Genomic DNA, 7,500 nt, shown 5'->3' with positions numbered 1-7,500 from the left:
TGAAAAGAGGAGACAATAATGGTTCTCATATTTACTGAACACAAACAGTCCTTTATTTTAATGAACAAGCGGCAGATTTAAACAACGTAATAATCAACCAAAGGAGACCTAAATAAGTAGGCGTAACATATTCATAAACTCTACTTCCTCATTGCCTAGACAAGATCATGACATCATCATCGTCGTCATGGCCTCCAAGACCGTCAATTGTGATACAACCCACTGACTCTAGTGACCTACAGTACAGTCGTGGCCAAAAGTTTTGAGATTGACACAAATATTAATTTTCACAAAGTCTGCTGCCTCAGTTTGTATGATGGCAATTTTCATATACTCCCGAATGTTATGAAGAGTGATCAGATGAATTGCAATTAATTGCAAAGTCCCTCTTTGCCATGCAAATGAACTGAATCCCCCCAAAAAACATTTCCACTGCATTTCAGCCCTGCCACAAAAGGACCAGCTGACATCATGTCAGTGATTCTCTCGTTAACACAGGTGTGAGTGTTGACGGGGACAAGGCTGGAGATCACTCTGTCATGCTGATTGAGTTTGAATAACAGACTGGAAGCTTTAAAAGGAGGGTGGTGCTTGGAATCATTGTTCTTCCTCTGTCAACCATGGTTACCACCAAGGAAACACGTGCCGTCATCATTGCTTTGCACAAAAAGGGCTTCACAGGCAAGGATATTGCTGCCAGTAAGATTGCACCTAAATCAACCATTTTTCGGATCATCAAGAACTTCAAGGAGAGCGGTTCAATTGTTGTGAAGAAGGCTTCAGGGCGCACTAGAAAGTCCAGCAAGCGCCAAGACCGTCTCCTAAAGTTGATTCAGCTGCGTGATCGGGGCATCACCAGTACAGAGCTTGCTCAGGAATGGCAGCAGGCAGGTGTGAGTGCATCTGCACGCACAGTGAGGAAAATACTTTTGGAGGATGGCCTGGTGTCAAGAAGGGCAGCAAAGAAGCCACTCCTCTCCAGGAAAAACACCAGGGACAGACTGATATTCTGCAAAAGGTACAGGGATTGGACTGCTGAGGACTTTTCTCTGATGAATTCACTATCCGATTGTTTGGGGCATCTGGAAAAAAGCTTGTCCGGAGAAGACAAGGTGAGCGCTACCATCAGTCCTGTGTCATGCCAACAGTAAAGCATCCTGAGACCATTTATATGTGGGGTTGCTTCTCAGCCAAGGGAGTGGGTTCACTCACAATTTTGCCTAAGAACACAGCCTTGAATAAAGAATGGTACCAACACATCCTCCGAGAGCAACTTCTCCCAACCATCCAGGAACAGTTTGGTGATGAACAATGCCTTTTCCAGCATGATGGAACACCTTGCCATAAGGCAAAAGTGATAACTAAGTGGCTCGGGGAACAAAACATCGATATTTTGGGTCCATGGCCAGGAAACTCCTCAGACCTTAATCCCATTGAGAACTTGTGGTCAATCCTCAGGAGGCGGGTGGACAAACAAAAACCCACAAATTCTGACAAACTCCAAGCATTGATATCATTCATGGCATTAATGGCAGTTTTCTAGCAGACCTTCTGTAACTGAGGGTATTAATGGCAGTTTTCTAGCAGACCTTCTGTAACTGAGGGTATTAATGACAGTTTTCTAGCAGACCTTCTATAACTGAGGGTATTAATGACAGTTTTCTAGCAGACCTTCTGTAACTGACAGGGTATTAATGACAGTTTTCTAGGAGACCTTCTGTAACTGACAGGGTATTAATGGCAGTTTTCTAGCAGACCTTCTGTAACTGACGGTATTAATGACAGTTTTCTAGGAGACCTTCTGTAACTGACAGGGTATTAATGACAGTTTTCTAGCAGACCTTCTGTAACTGAGGGTATTAATGGCAGTTTTCTAGCAGACCTTCTGTAACTGACGATATTAATGACAGTTTTCTAGGAGACCTTCTGTAACTGACAGGGTATTAATGACAGTTTTCTAGCAGACCTGTAACTGACAGGGTATTAATGACAGTTTTCTAGGAGACCTTCTGTAACTGACAGGGTATTAATGACAGTTTTCTAGCAGACCTTCTATAACTGACAGGGTATTAATGACAGTTTTCTAGCAGACCTTCTATAACTGAGGGTATTAATGGCAGTTTTCTAGCAGACCTTCTGTAACTGACAGGGTATTAATGACAGTTTTCTAGCAGACCTTCTATAACTGAGGGTATTAATGACAGTTTTCTAGCAGACCTTCTGTAACTGACAGGGTATTAATGGCAGTTTTCTAGGAGACCTTCTGTAACTGACAGGGTATTAATGGCAGTTTTCTAGCAGACCTTCTGTAACTGACAGGGTATTAATGACAGTTTTCTAGCAGACCTTCTGTAACTGACAGGGTATTAATGGCAGTTTTCTAGCAGACCTTCTGTAACTGAGGGTATTTATGACAGTTTTCTAGCAGACCTTCTGTAACTGACGGTATTAATGACTGCTAGCGGGGGCCAGTGATTCTCAGGCCTAAATGTCTCTACCTTACATAGTGGGATTTATCCTGTGTCTGTCTGTGTCTGGACTGCTAGATTAGCCCTGACAACTCTCACTCTAACCTACGTTTACAGCACATGCTACAGCTGCCCAGGCTAAAAAAACACACTATGCTATTTTTCAGACTGGCCACTGGGGGCAGTGTTAGACAGCGAATGAATGATGAGTGAACGGAGCACATGTCGAGCCAGCTCTGGTTCATACACTGGAGCACATAAACAGAACAGAGCTGAACGGGCAGTAGGCTACAGTTCAAAGGTCATGTCTAACATGTACAACGTCTTCTTAGACAGTACAGTCTTGTCTAACATGTACCAAGTATTCTAACACTTTACAGTACACTTACTATAATATACAATCAGCCTGGGGTAATGTAATGTTACTACCTTACTATAATATACAATCAGCCTGGGGTAATGTAATGTTACGACCTTACTATAATATACAATCAGCCTGGGGTAATGTAATGTTACTACCTTACTATAATATACAATCAGCCTGGGGTAATGTAATGTTACTACCTTACTATAATATACAATCAGCCTGGGGTAATGTAATGTTTTACCTTACTATAATATACAATCAGCCTGGGGTAATGTAATGTTACTACCTTACTATAATATACAATCAGCCTGGGATAATGTAATGTTGTTACCTTACTATAATATACAATCAGCCTGGGGGAATTTAATGTTACTACCTTACTATAATATACAATCACCCTGGGGTAATGTAATGTTACTACCTTACTATAATATACAATCAGCCTGGGGTAATGTAATGTTACTACCTTACTATAATATACAATCAGCCTGGGGTAATGTAATGTTACTACCTTACTATAATATACAATCAGCCTGGGGTAATGTAATGTCACTATCTTAATATACAATCAGCCTGGGGTAATGTAATGTCACTATCTTAATATACAATCAGCCTGGGGTAATGTAATGTCACTATCTTACTATAATATACAATCAGCCTGGGGTAATGTAATGTTACTATCTTACTATAATATACAATCAGCCTGGGGTAATGTAATGTTACTACCTTACTATAATATACAATCAGCCTGGGGTAATGTAATGTTACTATCTTAGTATACAATCAGCCTGGGGTAATGTAATGTCACTATCTTAATATACAATCAGCCTGGGGTAATGTAATGTTGTTACCTTACTATAATATACAATCAGCCTGGGATAATGTAATGTTACTACCTTACTATAATATACAATCAGCCTGGGGGAATGTAATGTTACTACCTTACTATAATATACAATCAGCCTGGGATAATGTAATGTTACTACCTTACTATAATATACAATCAGCCTGGGATAATGTAATGTTACTACCTTACTATAATATACAATCAGCCTGGGATAATGTAATGTCACTATCTTACTATAATATACAATCAGCCTGGGATAATGTAATGTTGCTATCTTAGTATACAATCAGCCTGGGGTAATGTAATGTTACTACCTTACTATAATATACAATCAGCCTGGGGTAATGTAATGTTACTACCTTACTATAATATACAATCAGCCTGGGGTAATGTAATGTTACTATCTTACTATAATATACAATCAGCCTGGGGTAATGTAATGTTACTACCTTACTATAATATACAATCAGCCTGGGGTAATGTAATGTTACTACCTTACTATAATATACAATCAGGCTGGGATAATGTAATGTTGCTACCTTACTATAATCTGGCTGCCTGTTAGTTATTGGGCACCTCTCCGATGAATAGGAAAATAAAGCTTCAGAGAATGAACACGTGGTTAATGTCATGTCATTCATGACTCTATCTACACTACACTGCTCTGTAACTACAATACGCTATTGGTCCATGCAGTTTATGCGAAGAGAGGAACAGACGATTGATACAGCAGCGTCAACAAACCCAGAGGATATCTTTTTTAAATTCTCCGTTTTGAATAGAAAAACCATTTAGAAATGTTGTCATTGTGGCAGCTGTCATGCAGGCTTGTCTAGTAAAGTTTTATGGTCTAGTTTCTTTAAAAAAAATTTTTTTTTTTTAAATACACAAAGCTTGTAGGCTTGCTCTTCTGTGTTAGCTGGGAGAGTGAATTGCAGTGCTCTTCAAATGTTACATGTCTTTTCCACGTCTCTTACATCAGGCACGGGATAAGTATAGGTCAGGGATAAACGTAACCCAGTTACCATAGAGACAGAGTTACCTCTTTTCTGTTTCTATGAACGGCTGCTGTATTACAAGACATTGCAATTATATGCCGTCTCACTCACTCACTTTACAGTGTAATGCATAAATTGTTAAATGTTAAAATAATCACACCGTAACATTAGACAAGTCACAACATCACAGGTGTTTCTATTATAGCCCTGCCAGGTCTCTTTGAATCAGATGAACACCTGCGCTGTAATTGTCTTGCTTTTCTAGAGAGCAGAAAGGCAGTGGTGGTCTCCATCTGGAGTAGAGGGTGTGAGCTGTCTGCCAAGCTGGGCTGGAGATGGCGGAGGTAGGCTGGATGCTGGGTAGGGGAGGTGGGGTTTGGGTGGTGCTTGCCTGCCTGCCTGTCTGTCTGTTGAAAGGGCTGGGTACTGGGGTGGTACATGACTGACTGTCTGTTTACTGCCTGCCTGCCTGCCTGCCTGCCTGCCTGCCTGCCTGCCTGCCTGCCTGCCTGCCTGCCTGCCTGCCTGACTACATGCCTGCCTGCCTGACTGCATGCATTTCTGACTGCCTGCCTGATAGCCTGCCTCTTGAGGAGCTCTGAAACACAAAGGCTATCCTTCTCACTTCAAAGTGAATTTGTAATGAAAGTGACTGACTGACTGAGTGCTAGCTATCACATTGAGATCGCAGGCTTTCCAGACAGTCAAATCTGAAATTGATCATTTGAATTTCAAATGTGTTGTATTGAGGTTAAAGGCAGGTAGGGCGTTTTCTTTCGTTCAGCTCTCTCTCTCTCTCTCTCTCTCTCTCGCTCTTTCTCTCTCTCTCTCCCTTCCTCATTGTTGTTGAATAATAATGTTTTAACAGAGGGGTAAGAGAGGAGAGAGCAATCTCCTACAAAAAAATGTCCATTAATTATAATCCACATATTAATTCACATTTCCTGTTGCTGAAGGATTATTTTCCTGCTGTAGGAAACTGACTCAAATTAAGATCCTACATCTGTATATTTCCTGAGCTTTTCGGTGTTGTCTGCTGTCTGGTGTCTGGTGTCTGGTGTCTGGTGTCTGGTGTCTGGTGTCTGGTGTCTGCTGTCTGCTGTCTGCTGTCTGCTGTCTGCTGTCTGCTGTTTGCTATCTGCTGTCAGCCTACACCCTCCCATCCAGCCCCCTCAAATCTCCACACAGCCTGACCCCTCCATCCAGCCCCCTCAAACCTCCACACAGCCTGACCCCTCCATCCAGCCCCCTCAAACCTCCACACAGCCTGACCCCTCCCACTCCCAGCCCCCTCCATCAACCCCTCAACATCCACACAGCCTCAACCCAACAGCCTGACCCCTCCATCCAGCCCCCTCAAACCTCCACACAGCCTGACCCCTCCATCCAGCCCCCTCAAACATCCACACAGCCTGACCCCTCCATCCAGCCCCCTCAAACCTCCACACAGCCTGACCCCTCCATCCAGCCCCCTCAAACCTCCACACAGCCTGACCCCTCCATCCAGCCCCCTCAAATCTCCACACAGCCTGACCCCTCCATCCAGCCCCCTCAAACCTCCACACAGCCTGACCCCTCCATCCAGCCCCCTCAAACCTCCACACAGCCTGACCCCTCCATCCAGCCCCCTCAAACCTCCACACAGCCTGACCCCTCCATCCAGCCCCCTCAAACATCCACACAGCCTGACCCCTCCATCCAGCCCCCTCAAACCTCCACACAGCCTGACCCCTCCATCCAGCCCCCTCAACCCTCCCCACAGCCCGACCCCTCCATCCAGCCCCCTCAAACATCCACACAGCCTGACCCCTCCATCCAGCCCCCTCAAACCTCCACACAGCCTGACCCCTCCATCCAGCCCCCTCAACCCTCCACACAGCCTGACCCCTCCATCCAGCCCCCTCAACCCTCCCCACAGCCTACACCCTCCATCCAGCCCCCATTTAGCCTGTCTCGCTCTACACACTCTCTCCCAGACACCATTAAGCCAGCCCACACTCTCAGCCCGTACCGACTCCAGTCCCCCTCCAACCCGCACCCCTCTCCCTGCCTGCATCCTGTCCCAGCCAACATTTTCCTTCAGCCACCCTCCTCTTCCAGCCCCCCTCCAGCCCAGCCTTCTAAAGCCCCCCACACACAGCCTGCAGCCCTGCACCCTCCATCCCCTCTCCAGCCTGCTCCCTCTCCACTCCGACGCCTCCAGCCCACACCCAGACAGCTCTAAGCCAGACTTGCTACGCAGCCAGAGATAAAAGGCTCAGAACTGGATGGAAATCCAATGAGCCACCAATCCCTAACAAGTCTGGGTCTGTAGTCAGTCTTTTGTTGGAGCCTGATTAAAAGTAATCTGGAGAAGTAATAACCTGGACTTGAAAAGCCATTTTCTTAGCTCCTTATTAGCATAACACATAACACTAAAAATGGATGGATTGTTTGAAATAATAAAATCATAAAAAATCATCTTAGCAGGCCTCACTTGGTCTCTGTTCAGTGACAGGAGGGAGGTCAGTCAGGTCCTTGTGGTCTGTGTATTACAGGTCCTTGTGGTCTATGTATTACAGGTCCTTGTGGTCTGTGTATTACAGAACAGTTACAGGAGGTCAGTCAGGTCCTTGTGGTCTATGTATTACAGGTCCTTGTGGTCTATGTATTACAGGTCCTTGTGGTCTATGTATTACAGGTCCTGGTGGTCTATGTATTACAGGTCCTTGTGGTCTATGTATTACAGGTCCCTGTGGTTTATGTATTACAGAACAGTTACAGGAAGTCAGTCAGGTCCTTGTGGTCTATGTATGACAGGTCCTTGTGGTCTATGTATTA

This window comes from Salmo trutta, unplaced genomic scaffold (assembly GCF_901001165.1).
Source record: "Salmo trutta unplaced genomic scaffold, fSalTru1.1, whole genome shotgun sequence".
Lineage (NCBI taxonomy): Eukaryota > Metazoa > Chordata > Actinopteri > Salmoniformes > Salmonidae > Salmo > Salmo trutta.
The sequence above is the reverse complement of the archived record's forward strand: the minus strand, read 5'-3'. Positions refer to the sequence as shown.